This window comes from Meriones unguiculatus, chromosome 3 (genome assembly GCF_030254825.1).
Source record: "Meriones unguiculatus strain TT.TT164.6M chromosome 3, Bangor_MerUng_6.1, whole genome shotgun sequence".
NCBI classification, from domain to species: Eukaryota; Metazoa; Chordata; class Mammalia; order Rodentia; family Muridae; genus Meriones; species Meriones unguiculatus.
Genome location: NC_083351.1, coordinates 16,792,589 through 16,810,570, shown reverse-complemented (window position 1 = coordinate 16,810,570; position 17,982 = coordinate 16,792,589).

Here is a 17,982-nt window from a genome sequence, read left to right as displayed (position 1 = left end):
GCTTGTCAGCCCAACAACAGGTCAGGGCACACTCAGACAGCAGACACGAGCATGTCCTCATCAGCAGGGGCTGAGGAAAGCCCATCACGGGGCAAGGCCAAACCCGTTCTCTGGTGGCATGATGGGCAGGGGTCCACAAGAGGCACGGAACATCTAGGCTTGGGGAAATGGACAGATGTTACAGGCATAACATGGCTTCTTCTAGGGGGCCTAGAACAAACCCAAAGAACCCATCCTGTTCCAGGGGCTGCCAAGTGTGCTCACACACGCTCGTGTGAGACTCTCTCTGTTTGGGGGGAAATCCAGGGTCAAGGGAGCTGGGGAGGATGGGAAAGGCAAGGGAGGGAACTCTCATTGCCTCTACAGCTTCTGGAATTATAATGGGCCACACGTCAGGGCACCCACAGAGGACAACTCCGAGGGGCCCTTCCGGACTTCAAAACATTCCCAGATTCTCCCCAACCCAGAAGACCCAGGAAAGAGGGTGTCTCCCAATGCCTCCATTCGCAGACTCAGGGATGGGGCTCAGCGTTCACAGACTCAGAGGTGGCACTCAACAGGCTCCAAACCAGATTTAGCGTCACACAGCAGGGAAGCGGTGCGCACCAGGCACTGCCAACCCCACTACCCTCAAGCTCTGCCACTCGCTTCATGCCAACAAGACTGTGCTTCCTATGAGAGCGGCTTCCGGGGGGGTACCTGCGCTCCCACCCACCTGCTGTTCTCGTCAATGAATTCACTCGGGGTCCTACAGCCCTCCCACCGTTCTAAGACCTGGGTTGCTCAAGGCTTGAGGCCCCTGTCGGAAGCCAGGGCCGTGCGAGGCCTGACAGCAAAGACGAGGCCTCAGGAATTTGTGGAGGCTGAGCTGGCACCTGGGAGGGGTTGGATGTTGCCCTAGGTGAGTGTCTGCTCTTACCTTTTATGTGCCAGACCAGAGCTGGGCATTGAGACTCAGATGCATACCTACGATGGTCCTGTACCTAGGGGTGTCTCAGGCCAGCTGGGGAAGGGACAGGATCCGGCTGGTTCCAGGAGATGGGCTAGAACCATTAGGAAGACTTGGCCTTGGGAAAGCTGAGGAGAGGGAGGTCTGGATGGCTGCATTAGCCCTGGGCAGCGTCCTGGGGGCGGTGGAGTTGGGAGCTTCAAGAGGAAGACAGGTGTAGAGGAGAAAATGCAGCCCCCCCACCAGGGTGGGGGAAGTGTCAGAGTAGCGACCCACAGAGGGAAGAACTGTCAAGGGACCGTGCCAGGAGGTGAGACCCACAGGGTATGTGGGGTTGGTCAAGCGCTGCGCTTACAGACTCTTGCCTGAGCTCACGACAGTGCTGGGGGAGGTCACATCTGTCCCATTCTGCAGAGGGAGCCACTGTGGCTAACCATCCTGGTTGGCCTAGATGCCTCATGTCCCAAGATGCCCCTGGGTCCCAGGCGAACTGGGAAGGATGGTCACTGAGGGCAGTTCGCCAGCCTGCTGATGTCTGGGACCCGAGGCGCCCTAGGATGAGGGCTGTCATTGTCCACACTGCAGTGCAGTTCCGGGCGGCACCCTTGGGGTGGTGACAAGTGTCCCTCCAGGTGGCAAAGCTGCCCGGAGAACCCAGCATCCTTCGGAAAACCGAGACTGAGCGATTAAGACACGTGCTCAAAGCCACGTATAAATGCAAGCCTAGGACTGGCCTGGCCATTAGCAGGACTTCCGCTGGGCCACGTGGCTGCTCAGGGTGTAGCCACCAGGACATCTGGACAGGGTCCTCAAGTTCACCCCCAATAAGCTGAGTCCCCGTCAGGACCCTCCCGACTCCGCCCCATTTCCCCATCCCGAAATTCAGACTTAAGTCTGACAGACACTATCTATCTCCCCAGAGCTTGGGGAGGAGTCAGCCCTCCTGGCCTGGTAGAAGGGTCGGCCCAGCCTGGAGGCAAGGGAGCTGAGGGGAAGAGGAGCTGGGCCTCAAGGGCCCGCCCTGCTGTCTGGGCTGTTGTGCCTCTGGCCACAGGCCATACCTCTTCCGGACACAGTGGGCTCGGAGCTCCCCACAGCAGGAGCCCTCAAAGGAACACTGAGCAGGGCTGAGACAACCAGGAGTGGCTGAGGCACACTGCCTCTGAGGATCCTAGCTTCGTAGCCCCGGCTAACTCTCCCGCTGACCCCCGCTGGCCAGATCCTTGTGCATTGGTTTTGGCATGAAGGAAGCACCAAATGTGTGGCCAGTCTCCATTCCAGTTCCTCAGACGAAGGTCTAGCCTGTGGTGCTACCATCCCCCAACCCTGTACCTGCCTCTTACAGTCCCCTCTGTCCCTCATAACCCCTGCCAGCTCTGGCATTGCCACTATGCCGGGAGAGCCACAGGCCCCAGAAAGCTCTTCTCCCCAGGGTCAGTCCCTTTGCCCAGGTACAGAGCACCAGGAGCCTGGGTCAGAGTTGCTGAGGCACCCACTGGCCCCTCCAGGGGAGCCTCCGAGCCCCCAGCTCTTCACTCTCCGCCCCCCACACTGTGGTTAGCTGCAGAGGAAGCAGCAGCCGGGCCGCACACAAGGCCCGGAGTCGTGCTCACTGGGGCTCTGTGGAAAGTTACAGCCGCCGCCACCAAGGGCTTTGAAGACCAGGCTGTTTGTGCTCCCCACAGCTATTTGTGGCCAAGGCGCCCACCACCCCCCATGGCCCTTGCTCAGAGGTGGGGACTGAGCAGAAGTCGGCTCTGCGGTTGTCCTCAAGACAGCCAGGCCAGACCAGCTCATAACCCAGCCCCAAGCCTTAGAACCAACCTGCCCCAGGCCATCAAAGCCAGCCCAGTTCTAGAAACTCAAGTGGCCAACGTGTCCCACTGGCAGTACCCAGTTAACAAACACCCTGCTCAGAAGAACCCAGCCGACTGGATAATGAGCTCCACTGGGGTAACCAAGCCTAACTCGGCCTGTCAGCCCACTCGAGAAGCCGAGGCCACCAGGTAGCCCCGGACAAGCCTACCCGCTCAGTTGGCGGCCCCGGGGGACAGGCCTTTCCTGAAAGCCACAGACCAGGCAGCCCCGACGAGACCCTCCAGCCGTCTAATCCACAGTTCTACCACACAAGCCATTGTACTCGGCCCACAAAAACACCCTGCCTCAGCACACAACCACCTGTCCCCCCCCAACATGGCCACCCCACCCCACCCCGTCACACCACAGAGCCGCTCAGCTCCATCACCACAGACACCCCACCCTCCGCCACCAACACGAACACCCCACACCCACCACATGACAACCCCAACCCAAGATCACCTCACCCTACTCCACAATCATTTCACCCTACTACAAGATCACCCACCCACCCACCTGTTAGGCCCAGCAAGAGCCTAAATAGAAGAAGGTATGAAGAGAACTCAGGAAACTCATCATCCATTGATGCAAAAATGCAAGAGACTCTTCTTGACCATTGCAATGGGGTCACCCCTGCTGGTCAGCTAGGAGTGGCACCGGGAGACAAAGACCTTAGGTTTTTAAAAGGCAGAAGGTGGGAATCTCCTGGGGTTGCTATCTTGGCAATTTAGGATTGGAGGAGGTGTTTAACTTTTAAAATAATTGGTTGGTTCTGGGCACCCTTAGGTCCAGTCAGTCCTGCCGTAAATATCTGATCTCCAAGTCAGTTTGGAATTTCTTGCCACATGAGGTATAGCCACAGTTAAAGATGGGAGAGTAACTAATGTATCCCGTGTCTATTCTGAGGAATGGGGGTTACAGGCTTTGGATCAAAGGTCAGGAGCTATGCAGAAGGATTGGGGTCATTTGGCCCAGTTTTCAAACAGAGCCCATTTCACAGGCGCCAATCGGTGATTTACTCTCCATTTAGTAGGGATCTCTGCTTGTTCTCTTCCTTATCTCTGCCCTCACAGATGGCTGGTGGCAGGAACTTTTACATTCCTCGGCTCTCTGGAGAAGCACTAAAAGGCTTTAATTAACATAGGCCTAAAACTGTAGGTTATAAGGCAGTTAAAAGAAACATAGGTTACAAAGTTAGTCTGATTCTTTCACACCCACCTCGGCCCAGCCCACTTTGGGAGCTTGGTGAAACCCGCTGGTCCAGATGACCAAGCCGAGAGGTTAGACTGAGCCCTCCTAACCCAGCCTCAGCCCACTGGTGCAAGGTCACCCTTCCCAAGCCAGTATGCTGCTAATGAGCTAGCCTGGCCCTTCCTCCAGTGGCATCCCGGCCATCATTAGGATTGGTTACACCTCTAAGGAAAGCCACGAGAAAGTCCCAGCCACTCTGGGAGGTGATGCCAGCCTCCACGGTCTCCGCCATGGAGCCGCCTTGACTCTGACTCAGACCAGCAGGGTAGGAAAGGGAGAGTTGGTGCTGAGGGGTCTCTGAAGGGGGACCTCATGGCTGGCGTGGCAACATGCCATGAAGAATGACTGAAGGAAGGGGTGTCTGCAGAAGTCCGGGCTCTGCCTGGCTCGGTGGGTCCCTATCACAGGTGGGATACTGAAGGCTAGAGATTGGGTATGTCCAAGGCTCAGGGCCCAGCCCACTGTTTCCGCACTCAGAACACACTGCAGCCCAGAGCCATGGCCCAGCCCTACTGCCTGAGCTGAAGCTCCAACTTCTGATTCTGACCCATGGCGAGCTAAAGCATTCTGGGAAGATGGGGGCGGCTGAGGCTGGGGGATGAAGGGGTATTGCACAGTCTGGTCGGGAGAACTTGCAGAATGTGTGGAAAAGGGTAGAACTGACATTTGGGGACAGCAGTGTTCAGACAGAGAGCCATGCTTGCCCTTGGAGCCATCATGGGGGATGGCCAGACCTGGCAGGAGGAGATTCAGTCTCCAGTTTCCTTCAAGGCAGAACAAGACCGTACTCGCTGATTCCTGGTTTCAGCTTCCCCTTTGACTCTGAGGCAAACAGGCCCAGAAGATGGCAGAGGCTTATACTGCATTGCTGGGGATAGAGGTGACTGTGGGAGACAGGATTGAGGGCTGTCCTCAGGCCACTCCTGGAGTCCAGGGTCCGGAGCCCAGAAGGTTGCCAAGGACCACACCTTTTCCCAGCAAGCTCTGCAGCCCACCTTGCCAGTTGATCCTTGACTGAGAACTGACGTCTGCCCTGTCAGGAGCTGAACGTCTGAGAATCAAAGGGCCTTGCTTCCTGGCTCCACCCGTCCCACCCCAGTCTGCAAGACTCTGTCCCATCAATTTCATATTGGGTGAGAAACAGCTGCTTCCCACAGACTCACAGCCTGGATCGATAGAAGCCATGCCTCCCCTCACCAGGCCAGACAGGCTTGAGAGCTGGGGCTGTTGATCTGTACCAGCCCGGGGCCTTCCGATCCTTCCTGCTCCGCCACCTGCCTCCCCAGTGGAGTCTAGGACACACGCGCCCATCGGCTCTGAGGATGAAGATGCTCTGTGCAGGAGAAGGGGGAAGCGGGAAGCAGAATCCACTCAGAACTAGAGAAACTAAGGCTCAAAGAGGAGAAGCCAAGACGTGTGAATGAGGTCAGAGCCGACGTGAGACAGGGCCCCCTTCTCGCTCCTGAAAACCCAGAATCAACCAGGAAGTGGACCAGGCAGGCTGGGATTCACCACCCTCCACACCCTCTCTGAGGGAGACAGAAATGCGCCCCTGCTCAGCAGGGCGGCCCTATTTGTAAACTTTCCACAACACGTCACAGCAGGATGCGCTGTGTGGCCCTTTCGCCTCCATCTTCCAGCCTGTAAGATGGTCCTAGAAGCAACGCTTTCAGGAGGAATGAGGACAGTCCTCCACACTGGTCATGTGGAAAGGGTTTGTTACCATGTAGGAAGCTCCCCAAGGTCAATGTGTGTGTGTGTGGTGTGGGAGATGGCCCGCCACAGAACCAGGACCTGAAGGCAGACTTCTTGCTTTATGTCCGTGGTAGGTGGAAAACAAGCAGTGACGCTCCTTACTCGAGCCAGCTGGGGGCCACATTCAGGGCCTGCACATGCCCGATGTGGCCAAAGTCTTCCTGCACCTGGCCCAGCTTGTGTCACAGCTGCGAGAGGCAATCTGTGTGGCCGGGGCTCAGGAAGCCTCTGGTCGGTGCTATCCACATGGAAGTGTGACTAGGCCCACTGTTGCTGGGGATAGAGGGGACCTGGGGGCGTGGCGCCCATCCCCCACAGGTGGCTTCTGAGCGCCTTGAGAGGTACACCACCACCCTCAGTAGGGACTGAGGTGATGTGTACAGTTGTCCTGCCATGTTGGGCCTGGTCTAGCCCGAGTCACAGACGCAGAAGTGTGTGACCTATCTGATGAAGCCTCCAGGAAAAGGGGCTGTGAACTGTCCCCATCAGGGCCACGCCCAAAGTTAATAACAAAACCACTCGTCCTGATGAGCCACTGTCAGGAGCCTTCAAGTTAATGGTAGCCACTTGAGCTGCCAGTGAGGAAATGACACAGGACACGTGTGGCTCTGAGCACTTGACTCGGCTGATTCCCGGGTCCATGCCTCCACTTTGCAGATTGGGAAACTGAGACACAAAAAGCTTAAGTGAGTTGTTGAAGGCCCCCCTCGGGCTAGTACTGGAAAAATTCCCTCCAGAGAGCCCCAGTGAGTCACCGGCCATCATCTACCTGGATAGACCTCAGCTAATATTGACGCCAGGGTGGTCACCAATGTCACCTCACCACTTCCTACCTGCCGGACATCCTGTGGTGTGTGCCACTTACATGCATTTCCACAGGTGAGACCCCGAAGTCTATTGTCACGTCAGAGATAAGGAAGCCGAGGCTCCCGAAGATGGAGCCAGGGATTCTCAGGGTCACGCCCACCTCAGAAAGAGGCCACACAGCCCAGGACTGGGTAGGGTCAGGGTGGCCTGTGGCGAAGGTCTCAATAAATGGGGCGCAGCTGCGGTGTGTGTGGGAACATTCTGTGCCTGGCCAGAAAACCTGCCCCCAGGGAGGGCAGGAGCAGCTGAGCTTCCCAGGGCTGTGCTGCCCGAGGCCCCATTCCAGGTGACTGTGGCCTCGCTTCCTTCAGGACCACAGCCTGGCCCTTGTTTTGCTCAGAAAGCCCACACATCATCTCACACAGGAAGCTTCACCCTGGCCGGCTCACGTCCTGTTCTCTCGAAGAGGGAGGGGGGAAAAACCTGTAGAGTTGGTGTGAGTTGTTTTTCAACCAGCTGCCTCTGAAAAGCTTCCTAAGATGGAGGAGGGAATATTCTAGAGGAAGGAGGCCCTGGGGGAGGAGCCGGAGCCAGTGCTAGGCACCACGCTGGGACATAGAGAAAGCCACGGGAGCTGGCCCCACGGAGGTGTGGACCCACAGCCCAGAGCCCACAGCACCCGCCTGGCCCTCCCTGAGCTGTGCTGGGAGACAGACCAGCTTTCACTGGAGCTCCAGGTCCCCCGTGCTAGATGCGATCAGCTGTTGTCCAGTATTCTAGAGTGTCGCAGACCTGTTTGTGGTAGTTTGAAGATGGTTTTGGTGGGAATATTTACACTGCAGAAATTAGCAGACATTGCAAATCAAGTCTGTCTCTCTCGCCCTCCCTCCTCTCTCTCCCTTTGTGTGTGTGTGTGTCTGTGTGATTTCTCCTAATAGCTGTGTGATCCTGCTTTGGTTACTCTACCTCTCTGAGCCTGTTTCCTCGGACAAATACTGACCCGGCTGTTGGAAAAGTAAACTCAGAGTTTGTCTGAGGCACCTGTACAAACAGATGCTCCACAGACGTTCCCTCCGTCCCTGGAGAGCCCTGAAGTCTGTTCATCTCCTGCCTGGTGTTGCCTCCCTAGAGAGGAGTGGATCTGAGCCTTGCCCTCTTTCTCTGCTGCTGTTTCAGGCAGGGAGGACACAGGTCTGCTCTGGAGGCCTTTAGCCCTTTTCACTCATAGCTCCTAAGGCCCTGGGGACCTCAAGCCAAAGAAAGGATGGGGAGAGATAGGGGGAAGCTGGGTGTGTTTCCTGGAATCAGAGAGCAGAGGGTGAGGTAGGTGTGAAGACAAATCACATCTGCCCTCAACCTGAGGCTTGGGAGAGGCTTCCGGGGGGGTAGTGCACGAACTGGGTAAAATGGGGGAGCTGGGTGTCCTCTAGAACAAGGAGACACAGTTATTAAGAGACAGGGCTAGAAGTGGGCTCCGAGAAGTGGGTTTCAGAGAGCGCATGTGTCCCCCTGTACAGTGTTTGCCGATTCCCGTGGTGTGCACGCTTTCTCCCTCCCTCCTCCTCCGTCTTTCGTGGTTGCCGTTCACCATTTATTCATTCTCTGGCATCTCCCATCATCTGTGTAAGCTGACGGATGAGGACCCAGAAAAACAGCAGGCACTCCGCCCTCCGGGAGCTCACAGGCAGGTGTAGATACCCACAGAAACCTGGTCCCCTCGCCACAGGATGGTGTGAGGGAGGCCTTCCAGGAGGAGCTTGCACAAGCGAAGGCGCTGGGGGCTGGAGTGAGAGGGGCAGCAGGGAGGCGTGAGTGCTGTCGGCTAGGCCAGAAAACAAGGCCTCAACTGCTTGGGACAGGACTGGACTGCTCTGCCCAGCAGGACAGCTTCCAGTAGACAGAGGAGGACGACTAGGAGGAGGAAGAGGAGGAGAAGGAGAAGAAGGAGGAAGAGGAGGAAGGCCCTCAGTTCTCTGCAGAGCCAGCCAGTGGCCTCTCTGCAGGGATCCCCGGTGTCAGTACACCCTCAGCCTCGACTTGATTTTGAAAACAACATCAAAGACCTTCTCGTGGGAATTGCTGGTCTCTCAGATGCCTCCATGTGGCTTTGGGAACACAGGTTCCCCCCAGGCTCCGGGGTGAACTCACAGTTCTGAGCTGGACTCAGCTCTGGGCCGTACACTGACTGAGATTATCCAGGGAGAACTGGGCCTGAGGTCTCTGTTAGCTTCTGCCAACAAGATGAAAGCAGCCTGGGTGGGGTGGGGTGGTGCACACCTTTAGTCCCAGCACTTGGGAGGCAGAGGCAGGTGGATCTCTGTGAGTTTGAGGCCAACCTGGTCTACACCAGCGAGTTCCAGGATAGCCAGGGCTACACAGAGAAACCCTGTCTCAAGAAACAAAACAAACAAACAAAATCTTGGGAAACCTTGGCCCTGAGCCAGAAAAGACTGTTGAGAAGATGGTGGAAACTGAGGACATTGGAAGCGAATGACAGGCAGGCAGATTTCTGGTGACGTCACTGGAACCCCTGGCTCTGCCCATACCTGAGGCAGACCCCGCCTCCAGCCTTTGTGTTTCTGAAACAGCGCTCACGGCGCATTTGTTTTACTTTGTGCTTTGTTTCACACGCTTTCAGAGATATGCTTTCAGAGCCATTTACCACTAGTCCTAACGAAGCAGCACCCCAATACCTTCCTGGCACCCCTTGTTTTTCACTCAAACGTGACCCCGAAGAAGTCACCGCACCTTCTTGAGCCTCAGCTTCCCCACGGCTTTGCCAGCCTTATCTGTGGCGCCCCGGGCCTAGAATTATCGCTGACCTGCCCCAGTGCCTCCGACTTGGATACTGTCGGGGTCCCTTTGGGATCTCTGTCTTTGCTAGCATCCCACCACCCAATAGTCTTTGCTAGCATCCAGGGCTGGTCGCAAGTCAGACCAGGGGACTCAAATCCCTCCAGAGGCTCCCAGTGTCCAGGGAAAAGGCGACAAAATTCAGCATGGGCTTCAGGCCCCAGACTGTCTAAGCCTGTTTCTTGCCCTTCCCCTGCTACCTTACCTGTTGACACCATGGGCACTGGACTTCCTGATCCTGTAATGTGCCAAGGCTGCTCCTACCCCAGGGCCTTTGCATGAGCTCTTTCTGTAACAAAAGAGAGAGAGAGAGAGAAAGAAAAAGAAAAAAGAGAAAGAAAGGAAGAAAAGAAGGTAGGAAGGAAGGAAGAAAGAAAGGAGAAAAGGAAAAGAAAATGCACATGGTTCATGGACACTCATTTCATTCAGCTCAAATGTCCCCCTCATCACAGAGGTCTGTCCTCATACATAAGTGACTCTCAGTCTCCTTGAACGTCACTTCTTTTTAAAATATTCTTCACCATCTGACATAATTCGCATTTGTTTGCACTTTGTGGCCTGCTCTCCCTCTGATCTACCTATGGGTGAGTGGTCTGTGAAGGTGGGGTATTAGCCTGTCTGGCGGCGTGCCCAGCACCTAGGACAGCGAATAGGACATGCTCCGCTCAGAAGCGGCCCTGGTTCCCTGGGGGCAAGCCCGGCCTCAAATCCCAGCTCAGCTCAGCTTCTTGTGTGACCTCAGGCACCTCACTTCAAGCTTATGAACCCCCGTTTCTTCCCAAGTTAGTGGAGATGATGGAGGGGACCCCTGACCCCAATGCCTGGGCGCTGTGATGCCCAGCATGTCTGTCGTGACCACTTCCAGTGGCCATTCGGGCAGGGCTCCAGTCTCCGCCCCTGAGTCACCGTGAGCTCTGCAGTCTGACCATGTGAACTTGGTGGGTTGCCTTAGCCCTCTGATCCCGAGTGCCCCAGGTCTGTGTGTCACGGGACTCCTGGATGACAGGCTGTGGGCGTGTCCCTGGCAGGAGGGTTGGCCGCCCATCATGAGAGAAGCACCCGGCTCGAGGTCCTAAGTAGTGGGAGACAGCTGGCCTTGGGCCCATTCGGTCAACAAACATGCCTGAACGTGCACTAGCCACTTTTTGAGGTGCTGGGGACACCACAGTGACTAAAACAGCGAAGCACACATTTTCCCAGCTTAGCCTGAGTGTGACAAGTGTCTGAGGGTCTCTCTCTCTCTCACTCACACACACACACATTCCCTCCCACACACATATGTGCACACTCTCACACACACCTGTACACATTCACATGCACACACCACTCATACACGTACACACGCACTCAAACACACATGCTCACACATATGCACACACAAGCTCACACACATACAAGTATGAACACACACACACGCACACACACACACACACACACACACAGGACTGAGGTCAAGATGCAGTGGGAGACTGGGCTGAGCTGTGGTCCATGGAGTGCACCAGGCAGCCAGCACCCGGAGACCCTGGGATTCTCTGTTGTGTTAACCAAGGTGGCTTTTCCCAGATGAGGGGGGAAGTAATTTTCACACCCGGGAGGGCAGCGCACAGCAGTCTTCAGCACCAGGAAGGAAGATGCACCCCGGAGTGAGCATTGTGTCCACATGCACAAGCGACATCCTCATTGTCCTCTGCACACCCACCACGCACTTGCTTCTGGTCCATGTGCTTCTGGTAGGAACGGCATCCTTCCCCTGCCTCGAGCACACGGCCCAGGCCTGGCCAGCCAGAGCCAGATCTTGAATGCAGCCAGTGGCTTAGGAGGAGAGAGCGTGGGTTCAGGAGGAGAGGGTGCAAATTCAGGTCTGGGGAATGCAGAAGCAGGCTCCCGGGAGGGAGGCTTCCTACCAGTGAGCGAGCTTTGTGACACAGGCTGTGTGTACAGCCAGTGAGCTCCCCATTGCAGGGGGCGTGTGCCTTTCTCTCAAGGGGAATTTGATGGGTGGGATTACAGTGGATTAGAAGGGGGCTAAGAGACCCTCAAGGTCCTCGGGGTGGGGGTTGACCAGCAGCTGCTTCCTTGAAGGCTTTGGGCTCTGTCGCCGGCTCCCTATAGATGATATTTAATGTGCCCCACTCCCCCTCCCATGAGTCCCTGGGCTCCACCCCCCAACACACACACACACACACACACACACACACACACACACACACACACTGGAATGCTCTCTCTTGAGATTCAATGCTTTTCTTTTTCAGCTGAGCCCTGGGGTCCACAGTGACATAAGCGCCTGAGAAGCATGGAGGCCGCTTGCTCCTGGGCGGCTACACAGAGCAGCAGTTCCCAGGCACCCCATTCACTAAGTGAGGTCAGTGAAAGTCTCCCCAGAGCTGTCGCTGGACCTGTTTGGATAAGAGCCCCTCCCCACCCCCACCCTACCCCTAGCCAGGTGGTGGTACACACCTTTAATCCCAGCACTGCTGAGGCAGGGCCAGGCAGATCTCTGAGTTCGAAGCCAGCCTGGTCTACAGAGTTCCATAACAGCCAGGGCCGCACAGAGAAACCCTGTCTTGAAAACCCTAAACCAAACAACCAACCAACCAACCAACCAAAAATCTTCGTTCTTTCCGAGGCTTGCTCAGCCAAGGCCATGAGTTAGACTCCGGCCACCTAATCCCCCGAGCCATAAAGGCCCTGCTGGAGAAGTGGACACCTGCTGGCAAAGCGGACCCAGCCAGGAGCCTTTGAGGAACCGGCTGCCAGTGTTGTGGAGGCTGCATCCAGCATCTGCAACAGGCTTCAGGGTGGAGCCCTAGGGAGGTGCTTCCACCAGGGAGGCCCTGACATCACTGTGCGTGTCCCCAGGGAGTCTGCAAGCAGAATTCACGCCTTGCCTCTTTGGCTTTCCACTGAGTAGGTAAGGCCTGTCCCCATGGTGCAGGGCTAACCTACCCACTCAGCCTGTGCCAACGGAAACGTCCATCTCACCTGTGAAGTGCCTTCCCAGCAACCTCCCCACAAGCATCTGACCATGTACCAGGGCACCTTGGCCCGCTAGATTGACACTTCAAGATGCCCCTGATAGTTGGGTGTTGTGGTAGAAGTTTCGGTTCCTTTAAAAGCCCAGTCGTGTTATGTAAACAGGCTTTTGTTTTAATCCCAAGTCTGGGATATGCAGCTGCTTTTAGTTTATCAGCTGCTGATAACTGTCTGGTAGGGGACGTGGTCCTTGTCAGCTGCAGTTAGTTTAACTCTGAGGACTCTGAGAGGGTATAAATCCCAGAGCACAGAGAGAAGAAGGACACTTGGAGGGATGCTCTGGAAAGGAGGAAGGCTGCTGCTCCGTCCTGCTTCTGCATTTGCTGTTTGCTGTTGCCAGTTTGCCAGCTGCTGGATCTCCTGATGACCGAGATTGGTATTGCCCCAGAGAACCTGAGGACCCTAACCAGCCAGAAGTAGCCAAAGAGAACGCCTCCCTTCCTCTTCAATAACCGTCTTTCTCTCCTACCTAGTGTTGGGGTGTTGAAAGGTATTAGGAGGGATAAGGGATGGGGAGGGGAGGCAGAGGCATTAAGAAACCCAAATAAAATAGGTGAAAGTACGCCAACAGGGTGTGGTTGCTTGGGCCGGTAGAGCCCCAGACTGATTAGGTCAGCCTTGTGGGGCAGGAGAAAAGCAGGCCCAGCCCCTGACTTCTCTTCTCTGGGGTTCTGTCCAGAGCTGAGGCAGCAGAGAAAGACTGATGGCTGTGAGAGTCAGACCTGAGCTTGTTTTTTGCTGTGGTTGGTTTTTGTTGTTGGTACTGTAAGAGAAGAGATGGGGGCTGGCTAGAGGACTCAGTGAGCAAAGCGTTTGCCACCAGAGGAATGCAGCTTGTGTTCCATCTTCCATATGGTAGAAGAGAACTGACCCCTGCAAGTGATCCTTTGACCTTCACACGTGTGCTGCAGTAGATGCACACACACACACACACACACACACACACACACACACACACACTTTTTTAAAAAGGAAATAAAGAGAAGAGAGTGAGTGGAAATCAAAGCCAGTGTGAACCCAGAAGCCATTCCAAGTCCTTGTTTGAGAGCAGAGTCCACCAGGAAGGACAGCGGGGTCAGGAACACCCAAGTCTCAACTCTCTGGAATGCCCCAGCTGATTCTGACTCTTCCTGGCTGTATGACTACGGAACACCCCTTGGCCTCTCTGTGCTTTAGATGCTAACCATGGAGAATGGTGGTGGGGACCAAGCATCTTTGCATCATTATAGAGCATAACAAGCTGTGTCTACCCAAGTAAAGTCCAAATAGGACAGAGCATTAAAACCCAGGAAGGCCTTGACCACAAGGCTGAGGTGAATGGGGGAAGACGCTCTGGGTCCCAGGGAACCATGGGAGACTGTAGACTTGGGGGAGGACCAAGCGTTGCAGAGACTTCTGAGCCCGTCCAGTCCAGGTTCTGCCCATGCCTTCCCCAGGCTTCCCGGAGGAGGCCGAGCCTTTCCCGGAGGAGGCCGAGCCTAGCAGTGCAAACCCCTGAGAGAGACAACCAGCGACCAGCCTGTCTGACACCTTAACCACATACAAGAAGGGAGGCTTACCTAGTTGCCTCTGGGCGCAGGCTGCAGAGCAAGAGGCAAGGGAGGGATCTTGATTTCTTTCTTGCTTCTGGCTGCTCTGCCTACCTCTGTAGCCTTGGTGGGGCTGTGGGAAATGTCGCTCAACTCAGCTATCATCTTCAGGCACCAAGAATGGCATGGTAACTCCCTCAAGAGTCCCACGAGGAAGGCTCCAAGCACCCTTGCAGCAGTTGAATGAACATGCAATGCTTGATGTATCTGTCTGCCTCCTCTGCTCCTCCCCCACCTGACACCCCCAGCACAGCTGCCTCCCTGGACTGAGGCCTGCTGGGTCCGTGTTCCCATGGTGGGTGGACCTGGTGGCTTTGCGGTCTCTCCACCTCATGAGAAACCATTGCAAGCAGGCTTGGTGGAATGGAGGAGAGACAGGCGGGGTCCTGGAACATCTGAAGCCAAGAGTTTCTGGGGTGCAGGGGTGGTAGAATGCTTGTCTTTGTGTGCACAAAGCCTTGCCTCAATCTCCTAAACCGTGGGTAGTGGGTCACATCTGTAATCTTAACACTTGGGAGGAAGATGCAACAAGATCAGGAGTTCAAGGTCACCCTTGGCTCTGTAGAAAGTCTGAGGCCAGCCTACACTATTGATTTATTTAAAAATAAATAAATAAAAAGTTCCCCGCTGGTGGTTAGTGTCTAGGGCCTCAGGCCCCTCTCTGTCCCTCACATCAAACCTTGCCACAGAACCACAGTTGACCTGCTGGCCAAAGGTCAAAGGTTTAGGGGGAATTTCTTTCCATATCCTGTCTGCATGGATCTACTCTCCAGAAACACTGCCTCCCTGAAGCCCTCCAGGCACAGCTGCCCTCTGCCACATTGCCACTGTGTATCTTCCAGACCCTTAGACAGGCTCCCGGGTCCCCACTGAAGCTCCCACTCCTGTGGGCTATCTGTTTCCCAGTGTTGTTCCCGGTCCCCAGGCCACACCCCTTCAGCCTTGCAGTCCTCCATTTCTGGGGTGTCCAGCCTAAAAAGAATATGTTAATGGCTGAGGGGCTGTAAGTGGACATGGCCTGGCTTCTACTCCCAAACTGTCTTCAATCAGTCATCCATACCCTGGCTACTCACTGACAATGATTCCATTGGTGTCACCCTCCTCCTACACTCTCTCCTAGGCACTACCCTACTTGGTCACCTTCTGAGCTCGGCTGTCCACCCCTCAAAGGCTGATGTAGTAGCTCCCCCCTCACTCCAGCTCTGCCCTCCTGTGTACCACAGCCAGTTCCAGGCAGGTGATGAGTGCTGGAGTGCTCAATTCCCCGGAAGTGAACATCGCATGCCTCTGGTGCCTGTGGGAGGCCTTCAACCTGGAAGATCCCTCTAGATCCTCACGGCTCTGGCCTAACAAGATCCACCCTTGTTCCTGGGCTTCTGCCCTTATCCCCAGGATCCACCCTATTTCCTAAGGGTCCTTCTTTATTCCCCCAGAGTCTCAGTCCCTGTTCTACTGCTGTGAAGAGACCATGATCAAGGTCACTTACAAAAGAAAGCATTTCATTGAGAGCTTGCTTACAGCTTCAGGGGGTGAGTCCATGGCCATCACGGCAGAGGATGGGAATGGACAAGCTGAAAAATATGGAACTGTTGAAGAGCCTGGATAAGGAATGGTTTCTGAGAACCAATGACAGGGAACATGTGCCAGGTGGTGGTAGGCCACCGGTAGAGGGGACCACAAGGTCAAGGCCATCCTGTTGAGGTAGTCTAAAGCACGCATGCCCCATACTGTTAGAATCCAGAGCTAGTTATGCCAGTAAGGGATGGACAGGCCTTTTTGTGAGAAGCAGGATGTTGTGGGAACTGATGCAGGCTCTGGTTGACTTCACCTACCTGACAGGGAGGCGAAGGGCCAATTACTGATGTGAGGGTAAGAGGTGACATGAAGATGAGGTGTGACTTCATGTGTGCTTAATGTGCTTAGCATGATCAAGGCCCTGGGTGCCATTCACAGCACCAAAACACGAGAGGCCATGTGCAAATGATTTGGAAGGTGTCTCCAGCAGGAATCTCAGAGTAGAAGGACAGCTGGGACCTGACTCAGGACAACATGACATGCAGAGCCTTTCTCAGGAGACAGTGAGTCAAGGCATTTTGGGAGTTGAGGTTTTTACTTACCTCTCAGACCTCTGAACAGAGGATCTGATATTTTCACACATCCTGGTCATTCCTCATCCAACCATTCAAGATAGAAGAATCAGTATATCTCCAGACTCACCACAACAGTGCAGGGACAGAGAAGGCAGTGGAAAAATTCCCAGTGCACTGAGATAATCGGCGTCAATCATTATTTCTATACCCAGCCAAACTATCCAGGAAGAATGTCCAATTCTAACACTCATGCACTGTTTCTAAAGAACATTCTGGAAAATAGAGAGACAGACAGACAAAGACAAAGACAAAGACAAAGAGAGACAGAAAAGAGACAGAGAGTCCTCTAGGGTCCACTAGATCCAGGAACACAATTTGTATGCCAGGCTGTCTTGCAAATATGACTGGAGAATCTCAGGTGTGAGCCCAGTAGTTTTAGTTTGTTTGTTTGTTTGTTTTTGTTTTTGTTTTGTTTCTAACAGGGTTTCATTACATAGCCCTGGCTGGCCTGGGACTCACTATGTAGATCAGACTGGCCTCAGATTCCTAGAAATATGACTGTTTCTGTCTCCCGTGTGCTGGGATTAAAGGCGTGCACCACCACAGCAGACACTGGACCCAGTAGTGAGGGAGACTCCTGTTCTCCAGCAAATGCATCAGTATGTGGCTTCTCTGACAGTGTGGCAGTCAGAAGGGTAGTTGAAGAACATTGATGAAGACACACAGACACAGTGAATTCCTGCCCACAACACATGGAGGAATTCTGGGATGTCCTGAGGAGGCCCTCAGGGTGGGTGCCTGGTCCCTGGGGAGAACAGCAAGAATGGCCTGAGGACAAGCATTCCCAGAACAATGCTCAGTGTTGGCACTGGGGAAGAAGGGGGTACGTGCCCACTCCTCGTCCCCAGGAGCAGCTCTGGGCTGTGTTCCATGAAGTCCCCACCTGGCTGAGCTCCAGGCGGCAGAGCCAGCTGCCTTCCTGTGCAGTATCCCTCCCCACTTCCTCCTTCTCCTGCTGCTACCCGAGACAGGGTCGACCTCCCAGACCTACTTCTTACATCTTAACTTCTGAGACTCAAGGTCAGCCTTTAGAGAGACCCAAAGTTAGACAACAGCCCTGCTTCCAAGTGGGGACACCCAACAAGTCACTCATGGGCCATGGCTTCAGCTGTGTGGTCTAGGTCCGCTCTCTCTCTGCTGGGCTACCCTGAGTGTCAGCCATACCTGTAGCCTGTCTGGCCAGGCTCTCATCCCACAGTGTTGCCTCTTCCTCACAGAGGCTCCAAGCGAATGAGCGTACACAAGGAGAGGGAAGCCGCAGGCCTGGCCAGGAGTGGATCTTCTCAGGTCCTGGAAGGCCGCTGGGATTCCTGGGATGCAAGATCAGTGGCATGCGCCATGCCCCGCCATTTCCCAACCACATAATGACAGCCCCTCTCCTTTTGCCTGGGTCAGCGAATTTGCCGGCCAGCGCATCCCTGTAAACCAGGCTATTATGACTGAAAGGGGGAGGAGAGGGAGGAGGGAGGAAGGCTTCTCCTTAGGCTCAGGCCCAGGCCCTCAAATGGAAAGGCAGTTGGGGCCGGGAGCTGGGAATGGAGCTTTCAGAAAAGCTAGGGTGTGTGAGGAGGAGTGGAGTCGGGGTGGGTGTCCTAGCTACTGTGGCTCCCTTACCGACCTCACCACCTCTTAGCTGTGTGGCAGAAGGTCAGTTTCTTCACATCCTTCTTGGTAAAGTGGGAGAGAGAGGGTAGTAACACACACACACATACACACACACACTTGTTAGAACTAG